This window comes from Natrix helvetica (genome assembly GCF_964273705.1).
Source record: "Natrix helvetica genome assembly, chromosome: 3".
In the NCBI taxonomy this organism is placed as follows: Eukaryota; Metazoa; Chordata; class Lepidosauria; order Squamata; family Natricidae; genus Natrix; species Natrix helvetica.
In genome coordinates this window covers 129,994,229-130,015,132 of record NC_138549.1, presented here as the reverse complement: position 1 = coordinate 130,015,132, position 20,904 = coordinate 129,994,229, and the positions used below count along the sequence as shown (strand labels likewise).

General features: G+C 40.8%; 1 protein-coding gene across 4 annotated transcripts in view; it reads left to right on the top strand.

The window, feature by feature from the left end:
* SLC45A3 (solute carrier family 45 member 3) overlaps window positions 1-20,904 on the top strand; it is a 47,477-nt gene that overhangs the window by 2,771 nt on the left and 23,802 nt on the right. Inside the window, exon 1 of one of the 4 annotated variants that reach the window (XM_081947359.1) lies at window positions 4,623-4,674. The exons of the other annotated variants lie outside the window; for them this stretch is intronic. The gene's annotated coding sequence lies outside the window, so the exon portion shown is untranslated. Of the gene's footprint in view, window positions 1-4,622; window positions 4,675-20,904 lie in introns of those variants that run through there. 4 annotated transcript variants of the gene reach the window in all.

Genomic DNA, 20,904 nt, shown 5'->3' with positions numbered 1-20,904 from the left:
TTCAGAGGTTCAGCTCAGAGCTAGTGAGCTGATAGAGTGATTTAGGCTTACCCATAACATTCTTTGTGGTTCTTCATGAACTTCTTCCTCAGGAGGATTTCTAAGAATCACAAAATTATTTTGGAGGATAAAGTTTATCATGGCTGCTATGTTTTTTGCTATATGGAGATAACATTTCTCTTAACAGCCTATAATGGCCCATCAGTACTGTACTATTGGCACTATAGAGAAGAAATGGCTACTAAAAGAGGGAATGAGTTAGTTCTTCCTTGCCAGTATGCAATTTTAGATCTGACATGACATTATTTTAGTATGCATAAATGTGTGTATGTCTAAACACAAGTGGCACATTCACTTTTGTATGTACATACAAACATACAGACTACACAATGCATCCCCACAAGATGGTAATAAAGTATAAGAAAATAAAGGAAGTTTGTTATTTATAGGCATTAACTATATTATTTATTTTATACGTAGCCCAAGACATTCCTCTTCACTCAGTGCAGCCCAGGCAAGCCAAAAAGTTGCACACACCTTTTATAAATCCTCATTCTCTATTAATTTTAGATATATTTCAAAATTATTCTATTCAAAAATTGATGAAAACAGGCAACATTGAACCACATGAATACATTGGGTATATTCAAAGATGGGTTTCTCCTAAATCAGAAGGTAGCTTATATGAATCTTAGCTATAGCTGTTCTAGTTGATTTGGGCCATTCCCCCTGTCATATACAGAATTCCTAGTCTATGTGGCTTATCTTACTCTGCTCTAAGTCTTTGTTTTGTTTCATAGTGACCAATTTTATGACAAGCACTTTAATCCTTTTTCTTAGATCAAAGTCTAAAGTGGTATAACAGATTTGTATGACATATCTTCTAACAATTCTGAAATGATTTTTATTTATTTATTTATTTATTTATTTGGATTTATAAACCGCCCCCTCTCCCAAAAAGGGACTCGGGGCGGTGTACAGTCAATGAAACACAGATAAAATACATAAATAACAATATAAATAATATATAAACAATTAAATACTTGAGCATTTGAGTGGAGGAGGTGAGACTGTACAAAGAAATAAATATAGTATAAAAGCCCTAAAACATCCCAATTAAAATACCCAAACCCAATTAAAATATATCCCCGGGAGGTAAGACTAAGAGTGTGCCAGGCCAGCTAATTGAAACAGGTGAGTCTTTAGTTTTTGACGGAAGGAACGGAGGTCAGTGGTGGTTCTGATGTCGGGGGGGGAGGTCATTCCAGAGGGTTGGGCCCATCATAGAGAAGGACCTACTCCTAGGTGTCGCCCGCTGGCATTGCCTGGTGGACAGCACCAGGAGGAGTCCCTCCCTGTGAGAGTGGATTGGTCGTAGGGACGTGTGTGGTAGGTGATTTTGTGTTACACTCTTGCATATTATATAAGTAGAAGGATCAAAATAGTAGCATCTGTTTTGTGATTTATTTTTTGAGACCAATGGGTATGCAAATGATCTTTATTCAATCAGGCATAAGTGGATAAAGTAGTCCTGGAAGGCAGACTGTATATTAAATAAGCATAATAATTGACTGCATTCACAAAACATCACTAAATACTTTGAACGTAGTTTTTTCACATACAACACTATTATGCTATACACTGGCAGATTCTATTTTCTTTTGAGGCATGATTCACTGATGTTTTCTATTCTAGGGGCTGTTTCCCTCCTAACTTTGCTGACTACAGATACGTGGAACCACAACTCACATAATTCCAAGGCTGCACCAGTTATTGTGGCAGAGAATTACAATGTTTACAGTCTTCCCATTCTTTGCACAATTGCACGTGAAGGGGGCACAGGGTTGGGAAAGACTGGCCTGAACTGTTTCTAAAGTGTTTAGTTCCTGTATTTGCTAGTAAGATAGTGGTTTATCAGTCTAGACAGTGGTATAGCAAACCCAGCTTTCTTTCCATAGAATTCATCTAGTCTTAGTGTACTATCTCAAAAATGGAAATTTAAAGTAAAACATTGACATTTAAATGCAAAACTGGTTTTAGATCAGTAGGAACTGTCATGGCTAGAATATCGTTTATCTCACCTTGAAAATTATCTTCATGTCTTTGTATTTGGTAAACTGAAAAATAGTCACTGATCATCAAATTATTGCCTCCTAATTCCACCTTTGCAGTGCCTTTAAAAAGTAATATAGGTATTCTTATGTAGGTAGTACAGAACTTTTGGGCTTACAACTGAGCCCAAATTTTTTGTTGCTAAGCAAGACTGACTTTTAACTGAATTTTGCCTTATTTTATGACTTTTCTTGCCACTGTTGTGAAATGAATTACTGCAGCTGTTAAGTTAGTAACTCGGATTGTTAAGTGAACCTGGCTTCCCCATTGACTTTGCTTGTCAGAAGGCTGTAAAAGGTAATCAAATGGACACTGCAATCATCATAAATGCAAATCAGTTGCCAAGCATCTGAATTTTTATCATCTGACCATGGGGATGCTGCAATGGTCCTAAGTGTGAAAAATGGTCATAAGTTACTTTTTCAGTGCTGTTGTAACTTCAAATAGTCACTAAATAAACTGTTGTTAAGTCAAGGACTTCATATACCATAGAACATGTTCTAAGTGCTATAAATATTCCTTCCAGTTTTTATATTTGCAGCTGATTTGTTTGGCTAACAATTTTGCTTTGCTGGTCAATTATTCTAGCTACTGAGCTTTGTTGTTGTTGTTGTTGTTGTTAGTTGCAAAGTCATGTCCGACCCTTCGCGACCGCAGGGACAACATTTCTCCAGGCCTTCCTGTTTTCTACCATGCTCTGGAGTCCATTTAAGCTCACGCCTACTGCTTCAGGGACTCCATCCAGCCACCTCTGTTGTCCCCTTCTTCTTTTGCCCTCAATCTTTCCCAGCATTAGGCTCTTCTCCAGTGAGTCCTTCCTTCTCATTAGGTGGCCAAAGTATTTGCATTTCATCTTCAGGATCTGGCCTTTTAAAGAGCAGTCAGTGTTGATCATCTCATCCCATTTGATCATCTCATCCCATTTGATCACCTTGCAGTCCAAGGGACTTGCAGGAGTCTTCTCCAGCACCATAGTGCAAAGGCCTCAATTCTTTGCTGCTCAGCCTTTCCGAGGTTTGGCAAGCACCAAAATTCACTTCCCAAATACAGTAGTGTAGTATTCCGAATTGCAACTTCAATCTCTTCTTAATGGCAGCCAATTCTGATTTCTGTCCTAAATACTGCCATACAGGGATTGTTATTCTGTATTGCTATTTGCCAAGAGAGTTTCAGGGTCCTTTTCAACCAGGCATTTCTGTATATGAGAAATAGGACCCCCAGAGACTGTGGGTCAGGTTTACCTTATGTTCAGTTAAGCAGGGGGAAAAAACAAGCAATGCAGCTTTTTTCTTAAGAGGATAGTTGCCATCCTGAACCTAAAGTTACCTAACACTCGTATTGTTGTAAACTGGGTTTTCAGAAAAACAATTTCTAATCTCTGTGGTTAAAGTCCATGTTCATGTGCAAGAGACTGCAGACAGGTATAAGTGCAGACAAATGAAAACCCAGCTTCACGTTTTGAAAGCTACTTAAGTGAAGCCTAATGTATTACAGGAAAGGCAAGGAAAGTTAAACACAACAGCATGTGGACTTGGCTGTCTCAGGAAAAAAAACACCAAGCAATGCAGCTTTTTTCATTTCTTTTTGATTTCTGAGAATAATCCCTTTATTTCTTGTGTTTGAAAACTATTCCTTATTGTCATCTATTGACAGATTTGTCACTCAAGGGGACAGGCTTTGTTTCAATCCAAAGCAGCTTGCTCTGTCTGTCTGTCATCTATCTAATCTATCATCTATTCTATACTATTTTGTTGCATTTTGCAAAATGGGAACTAATCATGAATTATCTTCAGATACAAATGTTGAATAGGGCTTAGTTTGCAAGCTGGCTTTACTAAACTTTTTTTTTTTTGTGATATTGTCCATAGAGTTTTCTGAATCTTATTCTTCAGTTATATTTCTCAAACGGAATCAAATCCATAGGTGGCATTATAATACTCATATTCATTTTTGGTTAGCTCCGGTTAACTCTGTTTTGCTGACTGTAATTACTATTTCATCAAACGAGAGAAAAAAGTTGAAAGGCATGTTTTCTTTGGTAGAGGTGTTTGTTTATCTTTACTTGTGCCTTCCTTGCCAAATTTCTGAAAAAGAAGTATAATAAACAAAAAATCTAAGCGATTAATGGAAGAAGAAAAGATAGGGATTCCAAAAGGAGGAAGATAAGCAAATAAACTATCACTCCTTCATAAATGCTAAGTTGCAAAATATCCAGGTGTAATGTTCACTGCTGTAGATTATTTTGGGAAGAGTGGAGTAGCCAAATGGCAGCTTGTCCCAGATAAATGTAGGGTGGATGAGTGGGTGGAGGAAGGGAGAGTCTTAGTATCGTGCCACTCCTTTACTGCAGTCAGATGGATCAATAGGAAAAGAAGTGGCTTAGTTCCATTGGACAGAGTTATGAATTTCATCACCTTTGCATATTGGACCTGCCAATGAGCAGGGTGATTAAACACACCTTCCTGTATATATTAGCTCCAAAGTTCACAGTAACTTACACAAAGCTTTGTGAGAGGTACACTGAGACTGATGCAAGCCACCCCTGGATACTGCATTTCCCAGGTGATAAATATAAGATCATTTTTGCTTATTATTTCCATTTTATGTAACTGCATCTTGGACTGAATTTGGGATAGGAGAAAGAGAATCCTAGCATTACTTATTACCTGAAATTCTTGGTGACTACCTGAGTGCACTTTTATAGTTTTCTTGTACGGAAATGGTTTGCCATTGCTTTCTTCCTAGATATTTTTTCGATCTGTTCAAATTCTATGTTTTTATGGGTATCCCCATTTTTACTTGTGGGCAATATGAAAATATGAATGGTCCCAGGAAAACAAACTCAGGCTTTCACAGCAGTTACGACTGTTCTTAGTCTATCCTTCTATATATATATATATATACTTGTTCTTGGGTATTGACTTGATTCTTTTGTTGTATATTCACTATCTACAATGCACAGTAACTACTTTTCGGAAATCAAAGAGTATTATTTATAGAAAGCATAATTTGAAGGCACCAGAAAGGTGAGAGGGAGGAAGTTTTCCATGTATATTCTCCATGATCTTTGATCTGGAAAATTGAGATTTCTGAAGAAATGAAACGTCAAGGACTAACGGGAAAAGAATATGCCTGTAATTTTCAGAAACTGCCAGGAAGATTTCCCCACCCCGTCTGTATAGAGCGCCAGTAAGTGAGAGTTCAAGTTTATAGTTAGCCTTGTTCTTCTCAACCATGCTGTGTGTACTAAGTCTTAAAATTTGCAGCAGCCAAATTTGACTCAGAGTGCAAACTTAACCAATCTTCTATTGCCAAAAACCACTTTCCTTCTTTTCCTGTTGAGAAACTAACAGGATAACAGGATCTGATTATGTGGAAAGCATTCAAGTAATTATCCCAGTTGTACAAGAGACTTAGCTGGTGCTTTATTTGAAAAGAATTATTAAAATCTGAACAATCAAGTGATTTGTCATAAATCCTGGCCATGTGATATACTGCAGAATATGATGAAAGAAAGACCTATCTTAACTAGTCTTAGTAAATGGTGAGTCTTTGGGAAAACTGAAATAGAAGCAGTAGCAGTTTCCTAAGAGTGGTCTCAATCATTTTAGGACGCCACTGAGGAACTTGTATTTCAACCATAATTCCCACTTCCCCTAATGAAATTAGTTGGGACTATGGTTAAGCAATAGCATGAGAGCCATAGGTTTCTACAGTCCTACTTTAGAAATTGATGGTGTAATAGTTATAGTTGCCAACAGCTTAATGTCATGCTCTCAAAAGAAATGTTGATAAGCTAGGGAAATGCCTTTCTTCTTAAAGAGATAATTGGGCTGATGTGATTTGCAGAAATCACTAAGAATGGGACTTATGTGGGAAAATGACAGGTCACTCATGAGAGAAAAGTGGGGTAACTCTTTCAAAATCTGGCATTTTCAACCCGATTGAAAGAATTACACAAGAATTGCCTCTTCCCAGTGCATCCACTTACTTTTTTAAAAAAGTATGGTGTAACTGAAATTTGTCCATATTCTGTACTTGTCTTTTTTCTTTTATAAGGGTTCTTGGTTTCCACGCCATGCCCCTCTGCTTTGGAGATTATTAGCAGGTTCCTTCTTTACAGTGGTCAAAAATCACAATGATGACATTACATAGCTGGCATGATTATAAATAGCCGGAATGACAGGCCACAACACTGCAAAAACGCGTTACTTACCATGTGATTACAAAAGGGGTCATTAGTATGTCAGGAACTCAAAACCTAACCTTCACAGAAGAGCACAAGGTCATGCTTTTCAATTCTAGTCAGATAAAATGTAATAAAGCTTAAGAATTTGCTATTATAATTTCTTCAAAGCTTCTTGTGGCTGAGACTTGGAGTAATGTGGTTTTCTCCTATCATTACAGTACGGTTCTATACCAAATAAGGCCTCTCTATTGGCAACAAATTGGCTTCCCATTCAAAAAAATTTAACTAGTTTTTTTTATACTGGATTAGCCAGTGGATTGCTTATACTGGTATTTTTGCCTGAAAAAAATTATTTGGGTTTCACACATTTTACGAGTTGATAAGGTGCTTTGTTTGATTTTAGCTTATTATCTTGGATCTGAATCCAATATAATGTGTTGGATTCTATGTGTAAGTGTGATTTGTTTTAAATTCACCATTTTGTTTTATGGTATGTTAGTGCAATTTACATTTAAAGGTTTCATAGGATCCTTCTTTAGGTTCATTAGCTTCCCTTCCAATTGGAGACCTCAGGATTCAGTCTGCAATGTGTCCTGTATCAGCTGGTAGTTCTCCCTCTACATCTGCCCCAAAAGTCCTTATATCATGCCGGCTGGAAGAAAAAAAGGCAAAATGGAAAATGTAAATAATTGTCTTTGACAGCATGACCAGGAACTGTCACAAAAAGCAGGAGCAAAGTTAGCTGCTGCTGTTTTCAGTCTGACCTTTGCATTTTTGGGATTCTTGATGTCATGGAGTGATGTTAAACTGGCAAAGTATTTGTTTCTGTTCAGGACTAAGCTGTGAAGTGTGTGTGTGTGTGTGTATGTGTGTGTGTCTCTTCAGTATGCTGGATTCAAGAGACAAAAAGTGCCAGAGTGTGTAAGAGATATAATATTAAAAATAAGTGCTAAAAGCAATATAATTTGGATATATTTTGAAAAAGAAATCTGCGTTTCTTGCAGAATGGTAAAGGATAGGTCCTATAGAGCTATAAGATATAAATATAGATATCAATGTCCTATAGAGCTATTTCCCTTGTAGATAGATGCATGAATTGCAGTTTCTGTCATATGAAATCAGTTTGAGGTTATTGAGAAGAGATCATTATTACCCTTAACAGCTATTCAGAAATAGGAAATAGGGCATGATTTATTCTAGCAATAAACTCCTTGTGAGACAGCGAAAATAATTGTAATGCCAAGAGGTAATAAGGTATGTTTACACATAGGTAATAATTAGGTCAAAAGATTGATACCGGTAGTTGTTAACTCTGGTTAACACAGTGCTGTGTTACCAGAGGTGGTATTCAGCTGGTTTGGACCGGTTCACCAGAACCGGTAGTGGAAATTGTGGGTGGGCCTCCCCCCCCTCCTCCCCAGCTCTATGTTGTCCTATTTAGGCACGTTTTCAAGCCAAAGCGCATGTGCGGAAGGCCGAGTGTATGCATGGATGGGCACATGCGCTTTGTGATGCTCATATTTGCAAACGGGTAGGGAAATAAATGAATACCACCTCTGCACTACTCCTACACTTCTGTATTGCCATTGTCTCAAAAGAAATCAGCCATTTCAAAAGAGTGGTATCTTATGAAATGGAGGTGGGGATAAGATGGATAGCAAAGAAAGGAAAACAATCTTTTGCCTATAGTTACAGAAACGGGAAGTAGCACCTTGTGTGAATTGATCATGCGGCTCTGACTAAATGTCTTGAAATATTATATTCTACTTCATAGGATAGCTGTGAGGAATAGAAGTTTTCAGATGCACATACAAGTTATACTCTATTGGAGCTTGAAGTTAGAGATGCATGAAAAGGGGCCCACTTCTGGATAAAAATTGCAGAAAAACTTAAACTCTTTGCAATTTCATCCCAGTGTGGTGCAGATCGTGTTTGGGACTTCGGATATGATGTGTAACTGCCTTTTTCCTTTGCCAGAAAGTTGGATGAAAGGATATGAGCATTTCCTTGATGCTTATTGGAAGAGCATCGTAAAACAAAGTTAAGTGCTTTAAACTTGAAACTGCATCCAGATTTTAAAGTGAGTTCAAAATATCTTGACCTGAAAGTGATTATTTGACAGTGGATAATGAATAAGGATGAAGGCCTCTGCTGAGGAAACAACCAGCCAAAGCCAGGGAACAAACCATGCATGGCCTTACACCAGTTTTGCACTCTTGATCCTTATTTTTAGAATGGGAATATTAATGCCACGTAGAAGTTACAAATATATTTTATAATTATTTAATAAAAATCAAAGCTCATTTTCTTTATGCCATTTACCCTCTACTAACCTTCTGGGCCCTGTTTGAATGAGGTACTTGTGAAACAGAATCTTCAGAAATGGCATTTCTGGACCAGGCCCACTGCTCATTTCAAATTCTTCAAGAATGCAGGCAGCAAAGCACAAGGAGAAGCCTAGCTGAAATCTGGATCTCTTCCATTGTATTAAGAAGGAAAAGCAGCGCTAAAAACCCAAAGCCCCCAAATGGCTTGGAAGAAAGGGAAATGCCTGGGGCACTGCTACACTATGCCAAACTTAAACGCTTAGAAATGAGGACTCCTTCCCTAAATGGAGAAGGGGGTGGGCTGGGAGGAGCTTGGCGTGCATTGTTGGATACTTTTCCTGACTGCTGTTGTTTCTGTTACCGGAGAGCTGGATAGGCCACCTGTTGGGTTTTGACACATGGGAGAGGCCACTGCCCTTTTTAACACTGGCTGCCTCTCTTATATTTCCGCGTAGAGTTCCCTCTCTTTTCCCTTCCAAATTGTTGTCTTCTGTTTACAACTCTCCCATTGTAGGGCTCGGCTAGAAGTAGCTGGGGGGTGGACGACGAGGACGAGGGACTGTTTCAAGCTCAAGGGTAATTTCATCGTCTTCAAAAGCCTTTAGAGTCTTGCTCCCTCCCCAAGAGGACGGCAACACCAACAAGGGGATAATTTGATGGATTACTCTACAGGGCTGAGAGGCTCTTGGCTAATCCCCTTTGTGTGTCTGTTGGGTGAGACATTCAGGAGAAGCCCCCACCCCCACCCCGCTTTCCCTGCCTCAGGCAGAGAAAAGGCTGCTCAGCAGGGTGGGTTTTACATTCCGACATACAAATGCAATTGGCTGGGTCATGTGATCAGGGTTTAATCCTTGCCTACTACCATGGCCAAGAGGTTAAAGGGAGGGGGGACCTTTGGGGTGGCTTTAGGTTTTTCTCACTTGGTTTGATTTCCATTTTTATTCTTCTGTATTAAATCAGAGGAGGAGGCTGACTGGCAGAGGGGCAATCCTTAATCCCGTCCCATTTGAAAACAAACAGCTGAGGGAGGTCCCATCTTTATTTCTAAAAGGCAGCTTTCGCTTCCTCAGTGAGGATATTGACAGTCCGGATTTAATATGTCTGATTAATGACTTGAATTAAGATCTTCCAAGCCATAAACTACTAACGCTGTAGAGTCTTCACTTACAGTAGACGTTTCAGCTGGCGCTGCTATGTTGTATATATTGACCGTGGAACATGGATTTGTAGGACTAAGTGCAAGAACTATACATATCCTGCCCCATACATCCCTGCGACCAATCCGCTCTCACAGAGAGGGACTCCTCCGGGTGCCGTCCACTAGGCAGTGCCAGCGGGCGACGCCCAGGAGTAGGGCCTTCTCTGTGATGGGCCCAGCCCTCTGGAATGACCTCCCCCCAGATATCAGGATAACGACGGATCTCCGCTCCTTCCGCACAAAACTCAAGACCCACCTGTTCCAACTAGCCGGCCTGGCTTAATCAGAACTTCTAACCTCCCTGGCAAATTTTAAACTGTATATTTAAATCTTTTGGATATTTTAATTGTTTTAATTGTATTAATTTTATTGTTATTTATTTTAACTTTGTGGCTTTTACTTTTTGTATTGTTAATTGTTGATGTATTTACCTCCTCCATGCCACATACCTTTATATTTGATTGTATGTCGCCCCGAGTCCCTTCGCGGAGAGGGCGCGACTGATAAATTGAATCAAATAAAAACATGGCAAGGGAAGGGGGATCTGTTGGACTGCAGGAATAGAGTTAACTCTTGACTTTTTAGAAGGATTTGCCCCCCAGTAGACAGAGAGAAAGGAAAATGTTTTGTCGGGGTGGTGGTAGTGGAAATCTCATCTCTGGGATGGGAGAAATCTCAGTTCCACATGGAACTGAGATTGCCTCAGTGTGCAGCTCTTTCAGCTAGTCCCCAATGATGACAGGGAGTTTTCTTGGCAGCCGGCAGCAGCTTGCAACTTTCTCTGCCCACTTCCCCATTGACTTTCTGGAGAAGCCGCCAGAACAGTTTGCCAAGCACCCAGTCACCATCCCGTGACTGTGGGAAAGCATGATGCTCTACAATGGCTGGAAGTGCTTTACATGCTGTGAAGCACCCTTTCTGAGGCCATCGTAATTTCAAACTCATTCAACAACCAGTGGTAAGTTGAGGACTACCTGTACTATATATTAAGACAAGCATTTGACTAACACTAAATAACTTCTGATTTACCTACACATTCAATTCAAAGAACATCTAGAAACAGATCTCATTCATAACTTAGGGACTTACTGTGTTGCTTTGCTTGGAAGCTGGGAAACAGAACAGAAGGTAGTGTGAGACCAATTCATTCTTGCAATTCAACAACTGCACAGAAATTACTTAAAAGTTTAGCTGCTTATGTGAAGATGTCTTGTATCCCCTCTGGTAAAGCTTGAGATGAAGACTTGCTCATTGTCATCTGGTGAATTTTGCAGTCATATAGCAATCACCAACTTGGTGTCCCCCAGCCTTCAACATGCTGGTTGAGATTTCTGGTAACTTTAGTCCAACATATCAGGAGGGTACGAGTTTGGAATGATTACTGAATGATATCTGAAATCTTTATTTCAGTGTCATACACATGCAGTCCATGGATGTTCTGACATGGTTCTGCTTTGTAGTGTAGCTAGAACAGATGTGAAATGGATTTGTAGACATGGTGGCCTAATGTGCAAGCCATTCTGAAACATCTGCCTCTCCTTTTCTTATTCACACTCCTTTTTATGCTAGGCAAATTGATTCTGCTGTTAAATTGCAACAGCTGTCATTGATGGTGCACAGAAAGAAGTAGTAGATGAAAAACCTAAATAAAACGTAAATGAAAGCCTTAGGGTGGTAAAATAGCTTTCCAAAAAGCAGTATTGAACTTTCTTGTGGGGAAGTGTTTGTCTCCAAGTCAATCTCGACTTCTGGCTGCTGGCTGCGTGGAGAACTCCATGCAGCCTTCTTGACAGCATTTTTGGAAGAACAGTAGTTTGTCACTGGCTTCTTCCTAGGGCCGAGAGTAACTACATCAAAGTTACCTAGCAGGCTTCTGTTGAACTGCAATTCTCATAATTTTTATCTAGTCATTGGTTGGTCTAGTAGGGGGATTAAAGGAGGCATGATCCAGTATCTGGTTGGAAAGTATGCAAATTGTAGTACAACATATATGTAGGCCTTAGATTGATGTTAGTAGGGCTGCCAAAGTTGGACTGGAAAAATTAATGGCCACTAGTTGACAACAAAGAGAGTTCTTTGTCCATTTGCTGCCACCTAATGGGTGCCCAGAATTTGAAGCCCAGATCTGGCAGTTCTGTTGATATAAGGATGCACTTCTCTACTCCCCCTTGCTAAGTGTTCAAACAGATGAGAGAATATTTGGTTTTTCCTTCTCCTCTAATCAGGGTGGATTTGATTTAAATCAACTCAATTTAAATCATGAATTAAATCACTAGTAAATCACTAATAAAAAGGCTTGATTTAAATCAACTTGATTTAAGTCATAATTTTTAAAGAGCAACTATCATCTCTGACCTGCAGCAGCTCCTCCTCTTGACCCACTCATCGACAGTCCCAATATTGCATAATGTACAGCCTCATGCTACATAACTAGGCTCCATTTCATGCTGAATAAACTAAATTAGGACTGTATCTTAAATAGAAAACTATCTTTAGATAGATTTTTACTCCAAAAGCATTTTATTAAAATAAATTTGATAAAAATAAAAAAATCCAATTTAAATTAAAAAAATCTGATTTAAATAAAGGATCGTTTATATATATATACGATTATATTATACGATTATTATATATATATATAATCACTTTTTATCCAACCTACCCCTAATTTTATTTAAAGGTCTTGTTTTGAAATAAATAATTTCCATTCCAAATAATTGTACTGGTATTCTCCAACTCATTTTTTTCCTGGTTAATGTAGGTTGTTGGGAAACAAAACTGAAGCACAATTGTATGGTTAGAAATTTATTACTTTTTTTGTTGTAGGGACAAAACAGCTGGAATGTTTTGTTTAACAATGACTGACAGAAACAATAGACGTACAATCCTCTGAACACTTACTGAGAAGTAACCACTTTTATTCAGTAGAACATTCTAGTAAATGAGTGTGTGATTGTAGCCTTATTTAAAATTTCAATGAACTGAAATCAGCAATTGAACGCCAGTTCATGAATCTTAAAGAAACAGAGAACTTCCTTCATATTTGTGCATTGCTTGGATAAAAAGGGTTTTTGCAACATATTATTAGCTTTGCTCTGATGAAGAGCCAGTAAGATAACAGAGGCCTCAGTTTACCAAACCGGGAACAAATTCAAGGAGCTGAAATTAAATAAATTACAACTGTGCTTCTATCTTTTTTACTCTGAGCACAAACTCTATTTAAGAACTGAGAGAGGGGGGTGGGTCAGAGAAGGGCAAGGGAATTTTCCAGATCAGAGAGGAACTTTATAACTGTTCTGTTCCCCTTTCATTCAGTTTGGAGGGAAGCTTCCCAGTTTTTCTTTTTTTCATCTTCGAAGGCCAAGGTCTCTGAGTCTTTTTCTCGGAGGATAAATGCATACAATAGGTTAACTTTTTAAAAATACATTTTGAAATTATTAATAAGCAACTCCCAGTTCCCCTCTGCTAAGTATTTACTTTCTAGGCCAGGCCATGAGATCTAATTGTAAATTGTCTGCGTATTCCTTAAGGTAGACAACGAGACTAGACATAATGATATCTTATGTGAGGTCTGAAAGTGAGGTGAGAAATGTTCCTCTTTCCTATTCTAAGTTATATTTCAACATTTATGTTAGATTGGGTAATGAAAGGCACAAAAGGCTAAGATAACAACAGCTCTTTATTTGGTCAAGTACAGGCATCCACTGAGTGAGAGGTCTGGCAGCTCCCTTTTTAAAGGGGAGCTGGCCAGAGCTTCAGCCAGTCAGATCTCTCTCTGTTCCCGCCTGAAAAGAGAGGACCTGACTGGAAACTACTATTGTCCTTGCAACAACTAGAGGGTGGAGTATCTAACAATTTCCCTAACTGAGTCTAAGCTTCATTAAAGCAATCAAATTTTCTTTTCAGGAGACTTTGGTTATACAATAATTGTACTGTGAAGCATACTCTACTTCAATACAATCTGTGCATTCAATTTTTCAAATGACCCCCAAAGAGTCAGCTCCCAGTGACTAAGATATGAATTCCATCTTGTTTGTGGGTACCCATTTCTAGTGTCTTCTAAAACAACTTTGTGTTTCTGAGAACCTTGGGCATGACCATTCACCTCGTACATCTCTTGTGTGGATGAAGTTGCTAGTCTGGTAACTTAAAAACTTTATATTTGCATCTAGAGGGAGGATAATAAATTTTACCACTTTGCCCTACAGCAGTGATTCCCAAAGTGGGTGGTACCACCCTCTGGGGGGCGGTGGGATGGCTTAGGGGGGCACTAAGAGGCAAGGGGGGCGCTAAGAGGCAAGGGGGGCGGCAGAGTGCTGGAGGTGGCCCCATCTAGCAAGCCATTTAGAACCAGTTCGCTCACTCACCCCCGCCCATCTGGAAGCTCGATCGCTCGCTTCTCCCCGCCCGTCCGCACTATGCTAGCCCTGCCCACCGCTCACTGATTGGCTGGCTCACCAATTGCCCTGCCCGTCTCTAAGAGCCCTATCTAAACCCTATCTACCTTTTTTTCTGCTTGGCTTTCTATAGATAGGGCTCTTAGAGGCGGGCAAGGTGATTGGTGAGCCAGACAATCAGTGAGCGGTGGGCAGGGCTAGCATAGTGCAGATGGGTGGGGGGAGTGAGTAATCAAAGGGAGGCCCCTTTGTCTCCCTTCGCTCCCACTTTGTCTTGATGAGGTCACCGCAGCTGCCAGGCATGGATGGACGGAGGTAGCCAGAGCGGCAGGGCAGCCTGGGCGGGCGGGCGAGCAAGCGAGCGATCTGCCTGATTCTCCATCGCAGCCCGCTAACTCGCCCGGGCCACTCTGGCTATCTCCGTCCATCCACGCCCGGCAGCTGCAGTGACCTCATCAAGACAAAGTGGAGCGAAGGAGGGTGAAGGGGCCTCGGTGCCCTGCCTGATCCTCCTTCGCTCGCTTGCTATTTTTCCTGCATGGGGCGCCTCGGCAGAAGCCCTTTGCTGGCGGCCAGACCTCCTCTCCCCAGGATGACAGGCGGTAGTTTGCATGGTGTGGCCAGCGCCTAGGAGGTAAGCTCCCACTGCTGTCCCCACCCCCACGCCCATGCTTGCAGGCGGCCATTCAGCCCTGCACAATAAGCAAGCCAGGGATCCTTGCAAAGCTGCTGAATCCTAAGGGAGATGTGAATGGGACCAAAATTTGAAAAACAGGTGAAATTCTTTCTGGAGACCAGAAGCAAACACACACACAGCAAAGGTGTCTGGTTTTGAATATAATCCTCCCTAGTGCTTGGGGAAAAAATAGAGGAACATTTGGATATACATTTTGAATTAACTTGGGAAGAAAATTGCTAAAATCACTTTTAGCTGTGTTCTGTATTAAGGATTCATGCAGCAGCATTTCTTGTTGAATTAGCAGAATAATCTTTACAACAGCCAGCTAAGATTGTTTTATCTGTCTTATAATGTGTGTGGGTAGAGGACTTAGGCATAAGTCCCTGTGATTATATAATAAATTCACAGTTTATAGATTTGAATTAGATGTTTTTCAATTCATGTTTAACCTATATTTGATATACTTGTATTCAATACATAAGGTGTTAATTATGTCAATGGAGGAGATAGGAAACTGCATTAGTGATATATGTATGTCAATGCATTGATTTGTACTAAAAATGTTTAGCTTAAAGAAGTTATAAGGAATCACAAATATGAGTGTGGAAAATGTAATGTAGTTGTGGATGACCCTTTGCACGAGTTGTATTGGGAAAAATAAAAAAAATCATCATCATAATAATAATTTAAAAAAAGAAAATGATTCCCCAAAGAGATAAAAGGCTACATTTTGCTAGAGTTATTCTTTGCTTCCAAACTATTGAGGAAGGGGATTGGACTCCATTGTCTATATTTCCCTTTCCATCCCCATGGTTCTTTAGTGAAAATTATAACCCAAGAACATATAGATCTGTTAAAATGTTCCCATTCTCACTTTCCATATTGGGAATCCCTAGGTACCATGCAATAATCTCATCAAATAATTCAAGCAAATGTTGGTGACATTGAGCTGAAGCCAAAGTTCAAGAAATCGTACCAAGAGTTTTGGTTACAGAAAGAAATTTCTGATCGCTATCCTGCACTATGGGCATTATTTAAAAAGCTCCTTGTTGCATTTCCAACATCATATTTGGTGGAACGTGGCTTCAGTGTGGTCATCCAACTTCTCTCCAAGCAAAGAAATGGACTCCAGATTACTGAACGTGGTGATTTAAGACTCCTGCTAAGTGACTTAAAACCAGACATTGGGAAACTGGTATCACTTCATCAATATGGCCTTCATTTGGATATGGATTTATTTATTTTTTAACTTTTGGGATGTATGTTTTTTAATGTTGTACGTCGCCCTGAGTACTTTTGGAGAAGGGCGGCATATAAATGCAAACAAACAAACAAACAAAGAACAACAAACAAGCCCATCCATCACATTAAGAATTTACTGAACAGTGAAGTAGTTACTAAATTTTACTAAGTTTACTATGTTACTAGTTACTAAGGTTCTTGATAAATGACTATCAGACTTTGAAAACCTGGTATCACTGGATCATGTTCAACAATTTTGTTGAATTAACATTAACTACAAAGGTTTTTAAATTGGATTTTGAATAAATGTGCAATTAATTGTTACAGTTTTGAATTTTACTTTTACTATCTTCCTTCCGTCGTGCAAACCGCCCAGTCACATGACTCCCCCAGCCACGCCCACCAAGCCACGCCCACAGAACTGGTCGTAAAAAATTTGAATTCCACCACTGGGTGGGGGGCACTGAGGATCAGTTTGTAGCACCAAGGGGGCAGTGGACTGAAAAAGTTTGGGAACCACTGCCCTACAGTATTGCTTCTAAAAGTGATTTTAAATGTTTTAAACATGGAAAAGCAATACTGTATAATTAAGCATGCTCTTTCTCATTACTGTGAATTTTCTTAAGCCTGAAAGCCTTCTCTCTCAGCTCAACTGACCCCACACAATTGCTGTGGCAAAAAGAGGAGACAAGAGGATTAGGAATGTTTGCCATTATATTTTACTTCATCTGGGCAGGATAAAATATAAGAATACCCCAGGTCCTTTGGAAGGACTCAATTCAGAGATGAGTTTCTGCCGGTTTTGCCCAGATTGGGTGAACCAGTAGTGGAGGTGGCAGGAGGCTCCGCTGGCTTGCACACGCATGCTCACAAGCGAACAGATAGTAAAATAAATTGAAACCCAAGCCAATATATATATTAGCTGAGTGTATGTGTATGTCCCAGAATAACTCTGGAATGTCTCAAGCAATTTCAAGTAAACTTGGTACATAGATGACTTACTCTCTGGAAACAAATACTGTGAATGTAAGAAACCCCTAATACCCCTCCTTAAGATACAGCCTGTCGTGCCTTAAAATGGCTTCTATCATACTGCTGTAAAATGGCTTCTACTGTGCAGTGGAGTTGCCATTGGTAACGGCTTCACAGTGCTCCACAAAGGGGCTCCCTCTAGTAAGGGGGAAAATCCAACATTAGAAATTATGTTTGGTCCGGGATTATTTTTGAGAACAAATGTATGGATTAGGATAAATAAATACCTGGGCAATGCCGGGTTATCAGCTAGTAGGTGGCTAAAAGTCTGAACATCTGACTGACTGTGTGATGAAAGATAATAATGTGTTGTTGAATACTACAGGTAGTATAATTTATTAATATTATACATTGGTGCTGAATAATTTCTTCCAGAAGATTTTCTAATTTTTATTGATTTTATTTTTGCCCAGCAGTCATTCATACATAATTTTTAAAAACATGTTTATACATTTTTTAAAAAAATCAGATTGGTGTGATTTGTTGAGTTGCTGTTACACATTGATACAGTTCTCAAGGTTTTATGTCCCTTGGAAAATATTTGGGGAGAAGCTGCAGGAATGTTAAATATATGTTGTAACAGTTGCCATCCTTCTAAGTTGTGCTTTAAATTTGTCTTCCCTTTGTCTGACTTTTTCCCCTTTAAATCATGCTGAGGCCTGGCCTGCTTACCTGGTTTTCAGGTAAAGGAGTTTTGTTTCTTGGTTTCTTGGACAAATGTTGTTCTCTGTTCATCAGGTAGGGCTTATAATGTGTTTAATTTTTTTTTTCAGACTGACTCCCAGGGGAAGAATAAAGCAAAGCCTGAATTGATCCTGTGCCAGATCAGTTTAGACTCTATTGATTGCATTTCATTCAGAGTAGCCAGATGCTTAATTTTTTTGCTGAAATGTGAATCTTAAGGTGCAAAAGCAGATTTGCAGGAGACTCATAATCCGTAGGTTGAGGGGAGGGCATGTATTAGCATTAGAAAGATAACATCTAGTATTTTGAATGGAAATCTTAGTTTCTTTTAGATGAAAAATCGGAACAATGATAAAAGTGATTCATTCACAAAATATATCCATTAACACTTGACCTATCAGAGAACTGGAGTATTGAAGCTAGCATTGATAGCATTAGCATTTGTTTAGTTAATATATACTGTGTTAAAAGCTGTGGGCAAGATAGTGATAAAATCTGTGCCCAGAAGATTTGTATATACATTAAACCACACTGTCCTTATGCGCATATGCATCTATTGCATCTATTTGTTGAATCTGTGGTTGCCTCTATTACACATTCCCTTATCTAGTTGAATCCAATTGTGTGAAAAACCAGAATATGCAGCTTAAATAGTAATAATAAAACCTAAACATGTGGTAGGACATTACACACACAAAGCGACTGTGCAAGTTTGGATTTGAAGAGGTTATAGGCCAGTCAAGTGAATGCATGTAATTTGGGTAGGTAGATAAGAACTGACACTGTTCTCCTCTCCATATATGTAGGCACAAGTGTACACGCACATTCGTGATGTGTGAGTTCCTTAAATGCTTTGAATAATTGAAAAAGAATTGGTGACGACTTCATAAGCAGTGTGGTCTGGCCAAGAGGGAGGAAAATGTTACCACCTTGCTTTCCCAAATGTTTAGACCAAATACAGATATGAGATGAAGTTCTGCCTATACTTGGTCTAATGCTACATTATATAAGGGCACATGTGTGTGAAGTACATAGAATGCATGGAAGTTCGAAGCGGTCTTGTATCATTGGTCTGCTTATTATTGCAGTGTAATAAGCAGATAATGCTCCTTAATATATAGGACTATATCTTTTTTTGCTGACTTTCAGACACTTTATACAGCCATATACTGTGCATAATGTTCAAGTTTTAGTGTTTCTAATACTGCTCATTACTTTTCCTGTACACCGCTTGGAGAGTCCAAGCAATGGGTTAATTCAGTCTGCTTGCCCTTAGGACTGAGGAACTATTTTTCCTTTAGCCACACCCCCTCCTGGTGTGATCAATCCCCAGAATTCTTCCTCAGTCAGCCCGTTTGGACGTAATTAGCTAGAGCTCTGAGCTGAATTAATCCTTTTTTGGCTTGGACTCTCTATTTGCATTTTCTTCCTCTTTCCTAACATTTCCCCAACATTGTGAGACGTTTTTCTCCTCATTGCTGCAATTCTCTCCAGCAGAATCTTCGTTTTGAAGGCCAGGAGGTAAGCTGGAAAGTGGTGGGGGGTGCCCCTCAGCCGATCTCTATGGGACGGCTTCGGAGGCCTGCCGCTTGTCGTTTAAAACGGCGCGGCTGCAGCGGCGAGGTTCCTACGTTCCCAGGCCCCTCGTTTGTTATTTTAGACGTAGTTTTTTCGTTCCCCGGCCTGCTAGAGGACCTCTGCCGCAGGGAGGAGTGAGCGATCGTCACCATTCAAGGCGCGTTCGCTCCTCGCTCTCCCTTAGCCCCACGCTGTTGCGGCGGCCATTTTAGGCGCGAAAAAAAGCGCGCCCAGCCATGGCCGCCATTTTGCATCAGCCTCGTTATCAGGAGACCGCTGGAGGTGGCAGGGCCTGGCAAGGTTTTCTCAGACTGGGGTCGCCACCTTCGACTTTTTACCTATTTTTGCGAGCGGTGCTGGTTCCTGGGCCATACCAACGGTCATTATACCGGCTCAGGGAGGAGGCCTAAGTAAGCGCAGGCCAAAGCCTTTTTTCTAGTCACTCTCCTCCCTGCTTCTCCTGCGGAGCCTTGCGCCTCGGTGCAGGCCCAATCCTACCCCTGGGCCTCTGACTGGTATTAAGCATGGGATGATTTCATACGTATTGACTCAATTACTGTGCATAGAACAATTTTGACAAATCCTTTTTGTTTTTGTTCCCCCTGCAGCAACCAGTCTCTCTCTCTAACTTCTGCCTTGTCATAGCCTTGCTCCATCTTGTGTGGTCATTGACTATGGACCTGCCCAGTCCCCCCGATTCCCAAGATACTAGGCCAAGCCTCTCTCAGGCCCCTAGCAAGGGTTCCTCCTCATCGGGGAGTGGGGGTGCGGGCAAGAGTGGTGGGGGTAGTTCTGGGAAACAGCGTTCCAGAACCCCTTCTGTGGCGGAGGCCAAGGATGCTGAAAGGCGCCAGCGGGCCCTTGACAAGCAATTTGAGAAGGCCAGACGCCAGGCAGGCAGGGAGCAGTCCCATTCCGGAATCCCTCCCCCGGGATGATCTCCAAATGGTCCTTGCCGAGGAGGTGGAGTCCCAGGACCTGTCCCCAAACAGGTCATTTGCGGAGCCGGCTTCCCCGGTCCCCTCGTGGGCCTGCGAGCAGGCCTCTCCCCCTGGAGATGCTAGCATAGATGACATGCCGGGTGAGGTTCACACCCCCCTGGAGGAGGGCCTAGATCCTGACTCTGACTCAGAAGAGTTATCTCCCCGCATGCAGGAACTGATGGCCCGTGCCATTGCTAAGGGCATCACGGAAGCCATGAAGTTTAAGAATCCCACTGCAGTGGCCCCTAAGGGTCCCAAATCCGATCAGGCAGCTCCCCCTCCTAGCAAGCGTGCCCGCCATCCTTCCCTGGAATCCTCGGTGGTCAGCGAGGTCTCTGCCATAGAGGACCCGGACCCAGAGGTGCTAGGTCTTTCGGACGACGAGGACCTTCCTCCCGAAGCACCCGCCTTTGCGGGTCTGTTCAAGCCCAGCCTTTTTAAATCTGTCCTCCACAAGGTTAAGGCTGCCACCAGGGTGGGGAT